Raw genomic sequence first — 17,880 nt, 5'->3', positions numbered from 1 at the left:
AAAATCAATTTTCTCAAAAATCGTATTTCTGATTTTTTTTTTTTTTTTATATGTTGAAGTAGACAAAAAATGAAGTCTTTTGCACAGTGGGTCAAGATGGAGAAATCATAGACAAAAAAGTTATGATTTAAAAAAAAGGTGAATTTCTTGAAAATGGTGAAAATAATGACCGAAAATTGAAAATTATATCATAATTTTGTATTAAAATCGCTGTATCTTTAAAACGGTAAAAGTTAGCCTGATTTTTCTGTAAACCTTTTTTGTTGTAAATTTTGCGTACTCTCATAAAATCGAGTTAAAAAATATTTAAAAAGTTTATTATGACCATTTTCAAAAATTCACCTATTTTCAAAAAATCATATTTTTTTTGTCCATGATTTCTCCATCTTGACCCACTGTGCAAAAGACTTCATTTTTTGTCTTCTTTAACATATAAAAAAATAAAAAAAAAAAAACAAAAATACGATTTTTGAGAAAATTGATTTTTAAGCTTTATTTTCGATATATAAAAAATACAACATTTTTTTTACAGTGTATATTTTTTTCCAGATAGTCCAAACAATAACCTAAAACTTAAGCAAGGCACCAAACTGATCGGACAAATTATAAGTTATATTTTTTTGAAAATTATTAAGGATTTTTTTCTTAGGCCCTTCTCAAAAGTAAGGCTAGAGTCAAAATGGCGAGCCGATGATGCAAAAAGGCATTTTTGGGCATAAGGAAAGCATGTGCAAAATTTCATCCAAATCAAAAAATATAAAAATGAAATTTGGGAAAAAAAAGTCGTCATTATCTGTGGAACCGCTCATATAACGCATTTTTACATGATTTGAGACTTCAGTTTACATGACATGAATATTTTTGTGATTAAAAATATAACCTAATTTAATAGGAAGGTTATTTGTGAAGTCCCAGGCCAATTCCTCTTACAAAAAAGTCCAAACGAATCCTATGACCGTAGAGGACTACCGGTCTTATCATCGTCTTGTACATGGTACACTTAGTACGGAAGTGAAGTTTACCAGACCGCAAGGTCTTGTGGAGTCCGTAGTAAGCACGACTTCCGGAAATTATACGTCTTCGAATTTCTCTGCTGCAGTTGTTATCCGACGTTATCAATGATCCGAGGTAGACAAACTCGTCCACCACCTCGAACTCATCCCCGTCGATCGTCACGCGTCTGCCAATGCGAGCTCTATCGCGCTCGGTTCCTCCAGCCAGCAGATATTTCGTCTTCGACGTATTTACCTTCAATCAAACCCGATCTGCTTCACGTTTCAACCTGGTATACTGTTCAGAAACCACCTGGAACGTTCTTCCGACAATGTCCACGTCGTCAGCAAAGCAGATGAACTGGCTTGATTTGTTGAAGATCGTGCCCCGGGACTTGATATTCACGACCCTTTTGGAGGATCTGCCGCAACATAAAGATTTGGTCTGTCGTCGACCGTCCGTCCACAAAACCGGCTTGATAACTTCCCACAAATCTGCTTGCCAGTGGCGATAGACGGCGGAAGATGATCTGGGAAAGCACTTTATAGGCTGCGTTAAGAATGGTGACCCTTTTTGTATATTGGGTATATTATTCCCTCCTTCCACTCCTCCAGTAGCTGTTCTGTATCCCAGATCCTGGCTATCAATCGGTGCAGACAAGTGGCCAACCCGTCCGGGCCCATTTTAATAAGTTCCGCTCCAATACCATCCTTTCCAGCTGCTTTGTTGTTCTAGAGCTGTTTGATAGTATCCTTAACCTCGCCTATTGTGGGAGTTGGCACGTCTCCCTCATCCGCCGTACTAATGAAGCCATTCCTCCTGCTGTCCTGATCTTCCTCCTCTGCGCCGTTTAGGTGTTCATCGTAGTGCTGCTTCCAATTTTCGATCACCTCACGTTCGTCCGTCAAGATACCTCCATCCTTATCCCGGCACATTTCGGCTCGCGGCACAAAGCCTTTGCGGGAAGCATTGAGTTTCTTGTAGAACTTAGGTGTTTCTTGATAACGATACAGCTGCTACATCTCTTCGCAATCCAACTCTTCCAGGCGGCACTTTTTATCCCGGAATAGATGAGTTTGCTGTCTTCACTTCTGTTTATATCGTTTTGACGGGTGCCTTGCTGCAGCATTATCGCCCGTGCTGCATTCTTCTCGTCCAAACTGCCTGACACTTCTCGTCGAACCAACCGTTCCGTCGATTTCCTTCCACGAACCCAATGACACCTTCCGCTGCGTTGTTAATGGCTGCTTTGAGACTTCTCCAGCAGTCCTCAAGAGAGGCTTTGGTGAGCTACTCGTTCCAGATTGTACAGGGGCGGGCGTTGGTACCGAATGTTGTTCACAACGGAGAGTCGTTGGCGCACTTTCACCGTCGGTAGTGGTCCGAATCGATGTTTGTGCCGCGATTGGTTCTGAAGTCGATAATGTCCGAGAAGGGCCTTCCATCAATAAAAACGTGGTCGATTTGCGATTCAGTCTGTTGGGGTGATCTCCAGGTGTACCAATACGGGAAGCTGTGCTGGAAGTAGGTACTACGTATGGCCATGTTTTTGGAGGCGGCGAAATCAATCAGTCTATGGCCGTATTCGTTCGTAAGCTGGTGGGCGCTGAACTTTCCTATAATCGGTCTAAATTCATCCTCCTGGCCAACCTGAGCGTTGAGATCTCCGATTACGATTTTGACATCATGGCTTGGGCAGTCGTCGTATTCACGTTCCAGCTGCGTATAGAAAGCGTCCTTATCGTCATCGTCACTTGCTAGGTGAGGGCTGTGCACGTTGATTATGCTGATATTGAAGAAACGGCCTTCGATCCTCAACTTGCACATTTCGTTGTCGATTGGCCACCACCCAATTACGTGCCTCTGCATTTCACCCATCACGATAAAAGCTGTGCCCAGCTCATGTCTGTTGCCGCAGCTCTGGTAGATTGTATAACCATCCCTATACGTATGTACCGTCGACCCTTTCCAGCAAACCTCCTGCAGCGCTGCGGGTTCTTCTCAAGAAATAGAGAGACTACAGTTTCATGATCCGAGTTTCCAATCGTTAGTCCGTTTTCATTCTATGCTTCCTGTACTGATGATTTTTAGGCTAGCTTCTAAGGCCTGCACCAACCCCATGTCTCGCCGGAGGATCATCGTGCACAGCACTGTTTAGAGTCCCAAGCTGGCACTAGGACGATGATCAGCTGCTCCTAACATGGAGAACAGACGCTGTTTTGAGCCGCTCCTAACATGGAGAACAGACGCTCTGATAAGCTACACCCTCAGAAGAGAGGAGCCCCCCTTCCCTGTCAACATAGGATCAAGGTCCCACCAGGGTTGTTTACCCGATCTTCCCTACGGTTACTCGTACCCCAGGCGGCACCACGGGGAGATAGGGATAGGGAGTTACTGGACAAGAGACTAGGGACCACAATTGGGGTCTATTTTATACCTGCAGGTACGCGAAGTACCAATGGTACGCATTGTCGAGTCATTTACCACCCAAGAATTTGCTGTACAACAGTTAACAACATTGAATAGAAAATATTGCTATACAGCCATTCCATGAAAAACCGATCTAGTGGGTCATCGAATTCCGTGAAAATTTGCTTTTTGGTTCCTTATCCGAAATAAGGATACACGTATTTTTGGATTTTTTGATTAGGGTGACCATTTCCAAAATAGGGTGACCAGGAAAATCGCGATTTTGCAAAATTTTTATTTTTAAAATAATTATAACTTTTGAACCGTTCGACAGATTTTCAATCTTTTTGGACGAAATGAAGGCTAGAGATTTTGACTTTTCAGGAAAAATATAAAATTTCACAAAAATTGTGTTTTTTACATGGAAAAGCTCAATAGTTTCCGTTTTTTCGTGTTTTGAAGGCCTCGGGACCAAAGGGGCTATTGCTGTTCTCATTTTTTCTTAAAAGTTCAAAAAAATTTACGTTTACTGTCAAATTTTCAGCGATATATGTTTTTTAGTTTTTGAGATATATTTTTTTGAAAATAAAAAATCAGTCAAAAAATCCTTAGCCTTCATTTCGTCCAAAAAGATTGAAGATCAGTCAAACGGTTCAATCATGTTAGGAAACTAAAAATCCGAAATTTTCATACAGGTATGCTTTTCAGAGAAAACTCTCCCCGAAAATGGAGATTTTCAAGAACCTTGAGGCACAAACCTTGACCAAACTATGTTAAAACTTGCTCCAATCATAAAAACGTGTCAAACGATCGTAGAATTGGATAAACTACTGTGTAGAGGTATTTTCGATAAATTTTGGTGTTCCTTTCGGTAGTTATGATTTTGTAAAGCTTGAAAATAGCCCAAAAACACATAATTGATTTGAAGCACACCTAAATTTACTCCAAATTGGCTGAAATTTTGACCAGAAGTTCATTTCGACATGTAAAATCAAAGTATTGGTTGACTGGGGAGTTTCCAGACATTTTTTAAAATATGAATAGGTCTACTGTATATATATAATTGAACAATTGCACATTACTACCTGAATCATGTAGATCAGTACTCAAGCTGTACAAATATGCAAAAAACAACTCACTTTTTTCCTTTTATCTTGCTATTTTTTTGATAATAAAAAGGGCCATGGAATATAAATTGACGCTTATATTGAGCTGTTCGGTAATCCAATCCGCATGGTTATTAAATTAATTAACTCATTACGCGTGGTAAAGATGGATAAATTATGGGTGAAATTATGAAAAAAAAATCCACGTGCTCGGCCGGCATTCGAACCCAGGACTCTTGTATGCTAGACGAGCGCTTTACCAACTGAGCTACCAAGCCACTTGGTGACCCAATAACTCAGTTGATTACAAGCTTAGAGTTCAAATCCCCACAGACCACTCAGACCTTTTTCATAACGCACATCTATCCATCTCATGTTTACTACACACGCGCGCAGAGCGAGTGCGATTTGTTAGTGTTGAAACTGTTCGTATTTATTTATTTAAAGCCTTCGATTTTAACAAAAATCGCACAGACTAATGCTTAAAATGTAATTCTTGATTTGAAAGCTTGTAAACTTATTCTAAATTCATAATATTGACTCACATCGTTAAAATATTGACAGCTAACATAAAGTGGATTATTCTGACCGTACTGCGTTCTATGCGTGGAGCGTCGAAAGAATTCCGTTCTGCGAGTAGTTCTTGCTGGGACATTAAAACGAAGGCGTGTCAACAGTTCAGGACAGTCGATGTTGTTTTCGAGGAGATGAAAGATGAAAAATCTGTCTGTTTGCCTATCATAATTTATCCATCTTTACCACGCGTAATGAGTTGATTAATTTAATAGCTATGGAATGTTTCCAGTTCATTCTTCGGATGTTTCGTTATTTCAACGAAGTTCAAGATTTCCGTCAGTGATTAAACACATCAAGCGACATGTAAAAAATATTGTTTTTACAACGTAAGTAAAAAAATAAACTCATAATGTTTGTATAAGTGCCAAATTTAGATTCAGGATCATTTTCATATTTATCCAAATATGGAATTCTAAGGGATTTTCAGCATTCAGTAAGACATTAGCAACATTTAGCAAACTTTAATTACGACTTTTAATGCAAATATAATCCAAGTATTTAAAAACGAACGAACCAGAAACACAAAATTAATATATATTGTATTTGTAAAATCTCTAATGTCTTTTTTGAGAACAAAATGAGAATGTTAATCGAAATTAAAAAATCAATATACAATGAATCCTATTGAATTTAAAAGTAGAACATATGTTTCAATAAAACAATAGACTCTCATGATAATTTCTAATTTATGTTTGGGTCAAATATTTATAAAATGATGCTTTCTTAAAAAAAATGATTCTTATTTGGCTTGGATTTGGACTTGAAGTCTTATTTCGCTTGGACTTCGAGGACCACATGGGGCCGCAGGATGAGCACCATTGTTGTAAGTACTTCCAAACAAATTCAGAGATTTTAAAGTGAAACCCTCTTGAAATTCTATCCAAATCCTAACAATTTGAAATAATTTGTAAAGAAACTCTTTTACATATTCAAACCCTCTGAATAAAATCCCAATACAGAGAATCTAAAAGTAGATTAAGTGTTGTACCATTTAATTCCGAAAATAATTGCATTATCTTTTGACAGATACGCGTATTTGGACTACCGCTCATAGCCTTCTTCAGTATCAGTTACTCGTATCCAGAGTGGATGGAGGAAGAATTAAATGGTGCAATACTCAATCCACTTGTAAAGAATCCTATGTGAGTCTTATAAGAATTTGAAACAAAGAATACCGTGAAAATAATATTAGCTTTATTAGAAAGATTTTCAGCATATAGCTGGTTCATCTTCAATACCGTGTAATCATCAACTTGAAAAAAAAAAAACCATTCCGCATACCCTTAATAAACCTCGATGTCGAGCATGCACTCAAATTCGGTGGGAAAATTGCCCGATGGTGCTACAGCGAACGAGAAGTGAATTTTTCATAGCCATTCCAAATACGAGGGAACACATCATCGCAGGCAGTTGAAGGGTCTGGAGGCTGCATGCCAAAGAAATCCGTTTGGAGCTCTGGAAACTCAACCGACCTCGGATGTGGCATATAGTTTTGGGGGTGTCGACAGAGCCGACGGAATAAGGGTGGTGCGTCTGCACCGAATTCGATGACAATTTCCCAAAAAGTGGCGACATGCCAGCTGGTTCGATGGGAATGTAGAGTGGGGAAAACAGAGCTTCTTTGCCGGTGGATTGCTGTTGATTGCTGCTATGATTGTGGCTTGTCCGTTCTTGTGTCGCTTACGATTTGAGCCTCTGCAAATCTTCTTGACTATCGAAACTATAACGACTATTAGGACAAACTAAGATGCTCAACGCAATTCGATTATTATAGGCACAGCACTTAGGGAACTGAGTGTAAGTATTATGACCGATTTCACTTTAAAAATCATAAACACAGTTCCCTGAGTGCTGCGTCTACTAGAGCCTTAACATGAAATGGACATTTATTGTTTAGAAATTAAGCCAAAGTGTAACTTTTCATGCAGGTGAGAATTATAGTAAAAACAAATAAATATTATGTGAGCTACTGTTGAAAATGGACCTTGCTTCGTCCTCATAAAACAAAATTCAAGAAAGTTAGCTTTCTGTTCTCTGACAACTGTTTTGAATCAATAATAAATCAGAAAAATCATACCGAAGGCTCTAGTTTTCGTTTAATCAGTCGGCTTTCCTCGACCCATAATGAAAAGTAACTAGGGTAACCAATATATTTTAGACCCCATGGGCCATTTTCCTGCAAAATTCCCTGTTTAAATCGAGAAACCAACTCATTACGCATGCCATTTGGAAAGATAGGACTATTCCGCACTTGCATCAACCGTTTGTACATAGAAAATGTGTTTATTTTATCTGAAATTAATTTAATTTAATCGGTTCATACATGCAACCGTTACAACACGTTACACACAGAAATTGAAGCTTTCAGAAATTTTTCAAATGTAAACAAAAACTTTTTCAAATTTCTGAACTAAAAGCGTAGAATTTCTTCGGTTTTCCATTGTTAATCGATTGATTAGACTATGGGCAAGCATGTTATACAACCAGTGTCGTGGACTTTGTCGCCAAACGATAAAAAACGCCGAAGGTCCAAAATATATACTTTGAGGGTCCAAAATGAATTGGTGTGTCTAAAATAGTGAAAAACAGTGCTTCACAATTCAATAATGTTCGACGTTTTTTGGATCCTACATGACCGTATGGGCATTTAAATCTCGTAGAGGAAGTTTTTCTCTATATTTTGGCATGTTCTTAGACTTGGTTACGCTGTGCAATTAATTAATTGGGACAAAAAAACTAAAATCACTTCCTTAGGGGTTCCAAAATACGACCGTTACCCTACATAGCAGTCAAACTCCATACTTTTGCACAGTGTAACACAATAATAAACAAGATATAATTTATGAAAGTAGGGTAGGTGTATCAGTTATGAACAAAGTGGTTCCCTAGTTCGCCATACGTGGTTTCATTTTTGGTTTTTGTGTGTTGTAGTAGTGAGATTTAAGATATATCTTGATGTTAAAACATCCAAAAAGATTTAAAATGTGAAAGTCATCAAAATTTCACATATGTCCAAATAGGGAACCACTATGGCCATAACTGGTACACTTTCCCTATAACAAAGATTAAAACCGGAATATTTTTGAATTTTGCTTAGAAAACGATTTTATAAATTTCTCAGTACATTTTCACAATACCTAAACAGATGTAGCTGACTAACTGTAAAAAAACGTTTATCGTGCAGAATTGCTTCGCTCACATCCGGTGAAGATAATAAAAATTCCTTTTACCCATAATTATCAGCATGACTGCCATCCATCAATACGTGTGTGTAGTTCCCATATTGAAAATTCCTATCACATAGCAGCCAAAACGCGAACATATGCAATATAACAGCCGTCTCCGGCATTGGCTGCCATCAGTGGGAGAAGAGTAGAACTTTGACAAGGATCCTCTGAAGCGAATCGAAATGAAGCGTGCTTTTATTGGGAGTAGGATGATGTGAACATTGAAATATTTTATTTTTTAATAAAATTATTTGACTCATCTTAGTTTCTTAATTTGGACGGCCAATCTTGATTGGACAGATCTATGTTACACGTTTTTAATGAATAATTCAACACTATCATGAACATGAAGAACTAAACATCCTCTTTCAGGAAGCATGAAAACGATCCAGCGCATCTCTCCCATACTGTGAGCGGCATTTTGCCTAATAGCATGCAGATAATTTTATCCCCATACTCTGCTAGCACAAAACTATTATCGGGAAAGCGACCGTATCGTCTTCGGGGTAAAAGGATATCCCCAAAAGGCCCTATGCCATCTCTCTGGCATTTCAAGCCACATACATTTAATTCTATTTAATTAATCTAATTGGCTGAATTCGTGCTCTGCCTTCTGCTGCAGTCTAAATGGGTCGTCGGTCGGACCGTATGTCGCGTCGCGCCGTCGGTCGTGTCCTGCGTTTGGCAACCAGAAGGCACTCCGCTGTGTCAAGAGTCTAATATGAATGGGTAAAGTGGTCCAAAATACTACCAATAGGATTTGTATAGCTTTTCTCTAATAGGATCAACATTTTGAGATCATTCAAAATGGTAACAGTAACTGCACAAAACTTTGTAGTTACCACTATTGAAATATTTCCCAAATTTGAGATTTTACTTCTTTATATCCAAAACCGTTAAAAAGCTTAAAATTGAGAAATGTTTTTGTAGTGGTAGCTAGAAAACATTGTTTAGTTACTGTTACCACTTTCGTGAAAAAAAATGGGTCGGGTTAAAATTGAGCTAATAGATGGGGTAAAGCGCCATTTAGTATGAAGAACTAAGAGTCAGCAACCAAGCTCCTCCATGAATTTGCTCTGTTCATGAAAACTCTTGTTCGTTAATAAAATCAGTGAAAAAGCTTACGATTTAGGAAAAAAAGAGGAAAATGATTGAGTTTCACCATAAATTTTTATAGCAAAACAACATCGAAATTGCTCTCATGAAAGCTCCGTCATTGCGACGAGACTCGTTTCGTCAGTGTCTCAAGTCGGTCTTGATATTTAACAGCCCTGTTCTTAGGTAAACATATTTCGACATCGTTTAAAAAACAATACAAACTGAATCCGTCTAGGAGTGATTTCGGGCCAGTTTACTTCATTAGTGCGTATTGGGCCATATTCCCCTACAGCACACTATTAGTCACCAAAGCACCATGCAACTTTAGATAGAAGACAGAGTAGCCAACATAACGAACAAACTCGCAATTCTGTAGCTTACACACATATCCTTTTTCCGACTTTTCACATTCACACAGACGATCTTTCTGGCTAATTATTTGCGTCGACCCATATTGGATCGAAAGCTTTTCCTACCGTTAATGTATCCGCGTATTTGTTTTACTAGCATTTATCGATAAGAGAGATATTTCGATAATAAGAATATACAGTATATTTTGTTGTACTTTACATTGTCCAAGTTGGTCTCAAGCAATATTTCAACAAATGGTTGGTCCATGTGTTTATGATAATGAAAAACAGTCAGGGTTCGAGACACAATTAACACTAGTAGCCCGGGATCAAATATCAGTTGTACCTCAAACTTCAATCAGCCATATCTCAACAACGGTTCAACCGATTTCCATTTTTTTTTTCACATATCTCATATCCATAGTCCATAGCTTAGTACGGTAGGAAAAAATAAATCGTAGGAATGTTCAAATATTTCATAGAGCCATAAAGCCAATACAAAAAAAATCGCACACTGGAGCGACATGAGAATCGTGCCTACTTTCTCAGATCTTCTTTTGAGTACTGCTATTGGAATAAATTAAACTGAAGATTTTGGTTTATTTAGCACAAATCTAACCTATTTTCAAATATTGAACCGTTGCTTCAAATTTCAAATAAATTCACCTTCTTTTATGTATGGGCTGTTCTTTAGAGCTAAATTTTTTGCTTCCAATTGGTATAAGGGCGGCAAAAGAGAAATCGATTACTGCGGTAATTCCAAGGATTCTGAGCTGATTTTTGATGTCCTTTTGTGACATTATGTCGCAATACTTTCTGATGTCCAATCTTCTATTGTTTAAATCATAAATTTTTCCTTCTTTTAAAAATAGGTGGTTCTTCATATTTATAACATTATAAGATAAAATTTAGTAAAGCTAAATGTTAAACATATTTTTATATTCTGCTGCTTTATCAAATCTTGCAAGCCATGCTGTCATTACTTTAGAACCACAAATGATCATTACTTTAGAACCTGCTAATATCTTTTTACATACATATTTTTTTACAAACGCATGATTTCCTTTCGAGATATGGCGGCTAAAATATTAATATTTCAATCACAAATTTTCCATTCTTTCGATAATAAGCGGTGTTTTTATTGTTTTTATTTCCAAAATTAAAATTATTATTGATTCGTTCAAAAATGTTGCCACACATATTTTCATTTAAAAATGTGTTGTTCATTCCAGTAATGCTGTGAGAAGATTCAGGGCTAGAGCCTTAAACATTATAAATTAAAAAAAATCTGCTTTAGTATATAGGTTATTGTTGTATAACGCTGCAAAAATAGATCGTTGGATTTAAACTTCCAACATTTTGCGTATAAATTTTCCGTTCTTTTGCCATTTGCCCCTTTGACGCCCTCCTCAAACCTGGGCCTGCACCAGATCCGTCACGAGTTTAACTTAGTTATGCTCAATGTGACAACAATTCTTGACATGTCACAACACCACGCTTGTTGAGTACCTACAAACAATACCTAAACCTTTATAATTTATTTCTTTATAAATTGACCATTCTTGGCATTCCTATGTAATAGTTTCCTAACTGAGACAGATTATAAATTCTATAAAATAGATCAATGTACAATGCTGTTTAAATTTTTGGATAAGGTTTTTTGCATTTCCGCATTATTCAAATTTGGGAATACCTTAGGTATTCCAACAAATTTATACCAAAATATGGAACCATCATCGAATTCTGAATTTTCAATGTATGCATCGTAAATGTAACTCATTTGTTTTTTTTTCTGAAAAATAATGCCCACTGGAAGCATTAACGTGTCAGTGTCTTTAAAAACAAAATCGAAATTTGACTAAGATACATAATTTTAAGCTTTGATGGTGTCATACAGTACTGTATAGGTGACGGCAGCTAAAAAAGTAGATAAGGCTAGCGTTATAATAAACAAGAACTTTTGACTAATGAAGGAATTCATAGGAGTAATTTAAAAACTTATGAGATTTGTGGAAATCTACAAATATTTCTGAATTTATGAATAATATTTAAAAATATTTCAAATTCCCTTAGAATATTTTTTGTGAAATCCCATCTGGCAGTGTGCATTTATAGCGTTACACTAAAATTGACAATTATCAACCCCCCTACCCCGCTTCACTCGCTTTGAAACTTTTAATTGTTGTATGGCGTAACGCTTGAGCCTACTAATCCCTCCCTTCAAAGCGTTAAGGAATTTGTGGATGGTGCCTTTCGGAAGAATTAGATGCCCATCCAAAAACAAAATAGAAAGCGTTGTATTTGAATGGGCATCTAATTCTTCCGAAAGAGGTGCGCTTTGCGAAAGAGGACTACCTGATTGTTGAGCTGAAATAGAATTCAGGTTAATCATCCATGAGTCCTCTCATGGTGTAGGGGTAACGCGCCCTATCAAGTGAACAGGAAATCGTGAGTTCAATTCTCGCCTAGAAGACGTGTAACTTTTCGCAAATTTCACATCAATTTGTCCATTTAATCCAATCGCGAAGTATATGTGCTGTTAAGTTTTTCTAACTTCCACTTACTCTCAATTCTGGGGGTGGGGGGGCTTTACTGGGGACCCGGGGCATGTGCCCCTTTGGCACCCTCCTCAGATCTGGGCCTACACCAGACCCGTCACGAGTTTAACTTAGTTATGCTCAATGTGACAACAATTCTTGACATGTCACAACACCACGCTTGTTGAGTACCTACAAACAATACCTAAACCTTTATAATTTATTTCTTTATAAATTGACCATTCTTGGCATTCCTATGCAATAGTTTCCAAACTGAGACAGATTATAAATTCTATAAAATAGATCAATGTACAACGCTGCGCTGTTTAAATTTTTGGATAAGGTTTTTTGCATTTCCGCATCATTCAAATTTGGGAATACCTTAGGTATTCCAACAAATTTATACCGAAATCTGGAACCATCATCGAATTCTGAATTTTCAATGTATGCATCGTAAATATAACTCATTTGTTTTTTTTTCTGAAAATCTTATCAAATTAAATCCTTCAAAGGGCATAATGCCCACTGGAAGCATTAACGTGTCAGTGTCTTTGAAAAAAAAAAATCGAAATTTGACTAAGAAACATAATTTTGAGCTTTGATGGTGTCATCCAGTACTGTATATGTGACGGCTGCTAAAAAAGTAGATAAGGCTAGCGTTATAATAAACAAGAACTTTTGACTAATGAGGGAATTCATAGGAGAAATTTAAAAACTTATGAGATTTAAGGAAATCAACAAATATTTTGAATTTATGAATAATATTTAAAAATATTTCAAATTCCCTTAGAATATTTTTTGTGAAATCCCATCTGACAGTGTGCATTTATAACGTTACACTAAAATTGACAATTAACAACCCCCCTACCCCGCTTCACTCGCTTTGAAACTTTTAATTGTTGTATGGCGCAACGCTTGAGCCTACTAATCCCTCCCTTCAAAGCGTTACGGAAATCCCAATATTTAATGATCTCAATGATTGCATAGAAAAAAGGGTCCCTTCCAGTGTTGGTACTCAGATCCCAATCATTAAGTTCTCCCGGGATAGCGAACTCATTTGAGAATGAACTCATTTAGCTTTGCAAACCAATGAGTCAAACGGATGAACCAACTCATGCATGAGTTGCGTGAGCTACAACTTAAGCTTGAAAAATTGAATTTGAAATTTTTGCAGTTTTTCTTTTTAGTGTCTTCCGAAAATCGGTAAAAAATCGACTTTAAGTTTTACATCGTACCATTACCTTACTTTGCTGCATTTTGTTAAGCTAGAATTTAAACTACAAGTTGCGAAGTTTTATACTTGTTTTTGTTGAATTTCAGTAAATAGATTTGATCATCAGATGATATTGAATCAATCTCTCTTCAGCTTTTCCGTTCGGATTCGAATTGATTGCAAGCAGTTAACTGAGCATCCTGATTGTGAGGAACTGTTACCATACGTTACCACACCTAACCATATACCCCATATTCACGGGGGTTGAAAAAAATAAAGCAGGGATAGCGATTTTCGTCAAAACGACAGGCAAATAATAATAATTGATTGTTTTCCATTTCTCTTTCATGTCAAATATTTTGAGTCATTTCAATTTAATTTAAATTGTTGTTTTTTAATTAAACATTTTCGGACGCATGTAGGTTTTTATTCCAATTGAAATCTTTTTCCCCACACACAGCTCGATGACCGACCGTCACTCACTCGCGCCGTGTCCGGTGAAAAATTGGAAGCAAACATCAACGGCTGATGATATAAAGGGGTTCCATTTTAGGAGATTGTTTCGTGAAGATTTGCACTTGACAGACTGGTCAGTTGCAAATATAGCGTATGTTGTGTGTGTTTGAGATACGTTTAATTGATGAACGATTTCAGAGTCATTCACGCACGCAAAGATTTTCCGAAGTCCTGTTCTTCGAGTACACATTCAAATACATAGTTCTGTTCGACCTGGCAACATTCCCTGAATCCAATATTTCCATCTCGGAGCCAATACATCGCTCATAATCCAATGAAACAGACTGTAACTGACAAGGGGTGACGTACGATTGGCTTTAATTTTATTTGCGCTTACGTCTGTTCTTCTCTAACTTCGAATGCTTTTAGCCCATCTGCACACATTCACACACGCACAGACACATATAATGTTGAAATTCCTACATATCGATAAATAATAGATATCCTTTCTCCTCGGCACAGTACCTATCATCCACCCTTCGGAAAACTTTATTCGCTCACATCTTCTCGATTTTCTCCGGACCTGCATCCTACTCCACTAACGTCGCACGGAGGAGTGGCTAGAGCATATTCGCGATCATAATTTAAGAGCTAAGTGTCGCATGCCGTAATTACATTGTATAGACATCAATATTTGAAATAATGTAATAAGATTGCAAAAAGGGATTTCCTATGATTTTTTTTATCTTATCCCCTGTATGGTAGGGTGGTCTAAAAGTTTTGAGATTTCTAGCTCAATTCAAAAGGTCAAGCCATATATTTTCTCGCTGAAAAAATCGAAAATAGTGTAAAAGACGGATTTCACGCCAACTCGACACGCGATAGGCAGCACCCCTTCAGAATTCAATGAAACTTTCTGGATGTCAAAAGTATGTGAAACAAAGATACTTTGCATATTTTGTTTTTTTTTTCAAAATCGATCTAGACTAACATTTGGAAAGGGTCAAAGTTTTTTCTACTATTTTTTATAAACCCGTATAACTCAAAAACGGTAAGACCTACAAAAAAGTGTTGTATGGGGGACTGTCGTGAAATTTCCTGACGTTTTAGAAAAATAATGAAAAAATAAAAAACATTTTCTACACTGAAAAAAAAAATGATTCAAAACTTTAAAGTCGATTTAAAAAAACGGCCACATCCAAAGTTTCGTATTTAAATTTACCTCAATCGTCCATACATTGCAAATTGGGCATATTTAAGAGAATAAAGATTTTCTAACATCGATTTTTTCAAGTCCAAAATGAATTTTTAATTTTATATTTATTTCGCTTTAAATAGTCTAGTATGATCATATCTTCAAGTGATAACTGAGTTTTAATCACAAAATAGATCATATTTGTTTTATTGGGAGTAGTTTAAAGAAATAAAACGGAATTATACAGAGTTTTTTTTTTAATTAAATTCAAATGATCTCGCACCAAACCGCTTATGAGAAAGTCAACTCCGTCTAACAATCCGATGGGTTTTTTATGGTTGGAAAGATATCACAATAATATTTAATTTCTTATTTGGTCAAAGCCAATCTTAACAGCACGGTGCTTCAATTACCGTTATTATCAAATAAAATATACCATCCAAACGGCAGTCGGCAGTTGATTCCTGACATTGTTCTGCGCCTCTGAGCCGAATTTGAAAAAAAAAATCCTTAGGCAGAATTTTTAGTTACGCCCTTTTGAAGTTTATATGACAGAAATCACATGATGTATACCACTTTAACATGTTTAAACAAACAGAATAAAATTTTGTAGTTTTGTTTTTTTTTTCATCTGGTTTAAGATATTGAAAAAATCTTTTTTCTAAAATTTTTCTAGACCGACATTTGAAAAGGGCCAATGCTATGTTTAGTTATTACTAATCAGCCAATACTCGAAACATGATATCTACCAATCTTATGCCTGATAGTGATTTTAGGAAATTGTCCAAAGCATTCAAATATGTTTAAACAATTCTTGGACAGGATATCTAGATACGCCTTTTTGAAGTGTATGGAAAGAATATTGCATGGTGAATTTCGTTCCATCTATAATCAACGGTTGGGTGCATACACAATCATTTTACCTTTGCGGTTATTTTTATTTCATTCAATTCATCAAGTTGCATAAAGTTTACACATACACATATTTTCTAGACTGACATTAGAAAAGGGCCAAAGTATAATTGAAATATATACAAATCAATATAGCTGAACAAACTATATTAAAGTTGATGAAACATTCGAACTTCACATATCTGTATATGTATTATATGTCTGTATTCTATTCAATTCTTTTATATTCTAGTGTGTTCTATTGAGTACAATTCTACTATTTATTTCATTCTGATCTACCCTACTTGTTCTTATACATAATAGACACTGTATTAATCATCAACTGCGCCCAAAAGATTTGAATGGTACACCTTTGATGTTTGTATGGTTTTAAAGCGCTCCCAGGTCTGTGAAAATAGCTATGCACAGATTCTGACTCCTCATCCGTGCTTCTTATATGCTCTAAGAAAATAAAGCTTCAAATGGTTATTTCACTGTAAGTTGAAATAAGGGTTTTAACTTACATATGTTAATTTTTTATGTATTTTAAGGAATTCTCGATTACTTTTTCAAATCGACGTAAGTAACTTCAAACGGTTTTGAGAAAATTAATTAAGAAGAATCACATCCCGTCTTTTAAAACTGTTTTAAAATGATTCACATTTTTATTTTTTTTCGCCATGTACATCGTTTAAATTTTGCATACAATCAGCTCGCGTTCAAAAACTAGGTAGTTTTTATTATTTCCCACAAAAATAATTATAACAAAATGATAAGCCGTTTCATTCATTCGACGTTTTTCTACCAATGTAAAATCGGCTCAAGTAGTTTTTTTGTTTTGATTCGTGGTTAAGTCACTTTGTTTCTGCATACAAAGGATCGGTGAAAGTAGCGGTTGGGTTGCGAAAGTTGAAATTCTTACTTACGCCGTTTTGTAACTTCGGAATTAAACGTTCCAAAAGTGAAAAAAATGCTGAAATGCTTTGGACCATTTCTTAAAATCACTATCAGGAGTTGATTGCTAGATATCATGTTTCGAGTATTGGATGATTAGTAATAACTAAACATAGCATTGGCCCTTTTCAAATGTCAGTCTAGATAAATTTAAGAAAAAAGTATTTTTTAGTGTCTTAAATCAGATGAAAAGAAAAAAAAACAAAACTACAAAATTTTATAATAATCTCTTTGTTTAAGCAAGTTAAAGTGGTATACATCATGTGATTTTTGTCATTTAAACTTCAAAAGGGCGTAACTCAAAATTCTGCCTAAGGATTTTTTTTTCAAATTCAGCTCAGAGGTGCAAAACAACGTCAGGAACCAACTGCCGACTGCCGTTTGGACGGTACCGTCGTTGGGGGTGACAATGGGTCAAAAAGGGATGTGTACGAATTATTTATTGAATAACTATCGCAATTTAACTCCAATGAACTTCAAATTTGGTGTGTATGTACTTTGATGGTACATTAACAACTGTTCAAAACATTAAAGAAAAATATTTATTCACAGCGGCACTACAAGTGAATGAAAAATGACCCAATCTCACCCCATAGAGGGGGTGACATTGGGTCACTGTAATTGAAATAACTTGTTTTTGATAATATGGTTGCAAAACCATTCACAGCTGAAGAATATTGATGAAATACGATGCAAACAAGATGAAAAGATATCTAAGATGTTTCACAAGTGTGATAAACCCACTTAAAAGAACGATTATACCAAAAAATTGAAGAGCTATGAGAAAAAATGTGTAAACACAACATTAATCGTTAAGTTTACATAAATTTTCTATTTTTTTCCCTCGAATTGTCTTCAAAGTCTCATCCCCATTG

At 36.2% G+C, this 17,880-nt stretch overlaps 1 protein-coding gene across 5 annotated transcripts in view; it reads right to left on the bottom strand.

Annotated features, from left to right (window-relative positions):
* LOC5569532 (LIM/homeobox protein Lhx9) overlaps positions 1-17,880 on the bottom strand; it is a 395,755-nt gene that overhangs the window by 316,151 nt on the left and 61,724 nt on the right. The window lies entirely within an intron of this gene.

The sequence above is a fragment of the Aedes aegypti genome, chromosome 3, assembly GCF_002204515.2.
Source record: "Aedes aegypti strain LVP_AGWG chromosome 3, AaegL5.0 Primary Assembly, whole genome shotgun sequence".
Lineage (NCBI taxonomy): Eukaryota > Metazoa > Arthropoda > Insecta > Diptera > Culicidae > Aedes > Aedes aegypti.
This window is presented reverse-complemented; position numbering and strand designations above follow the sequence as displayed.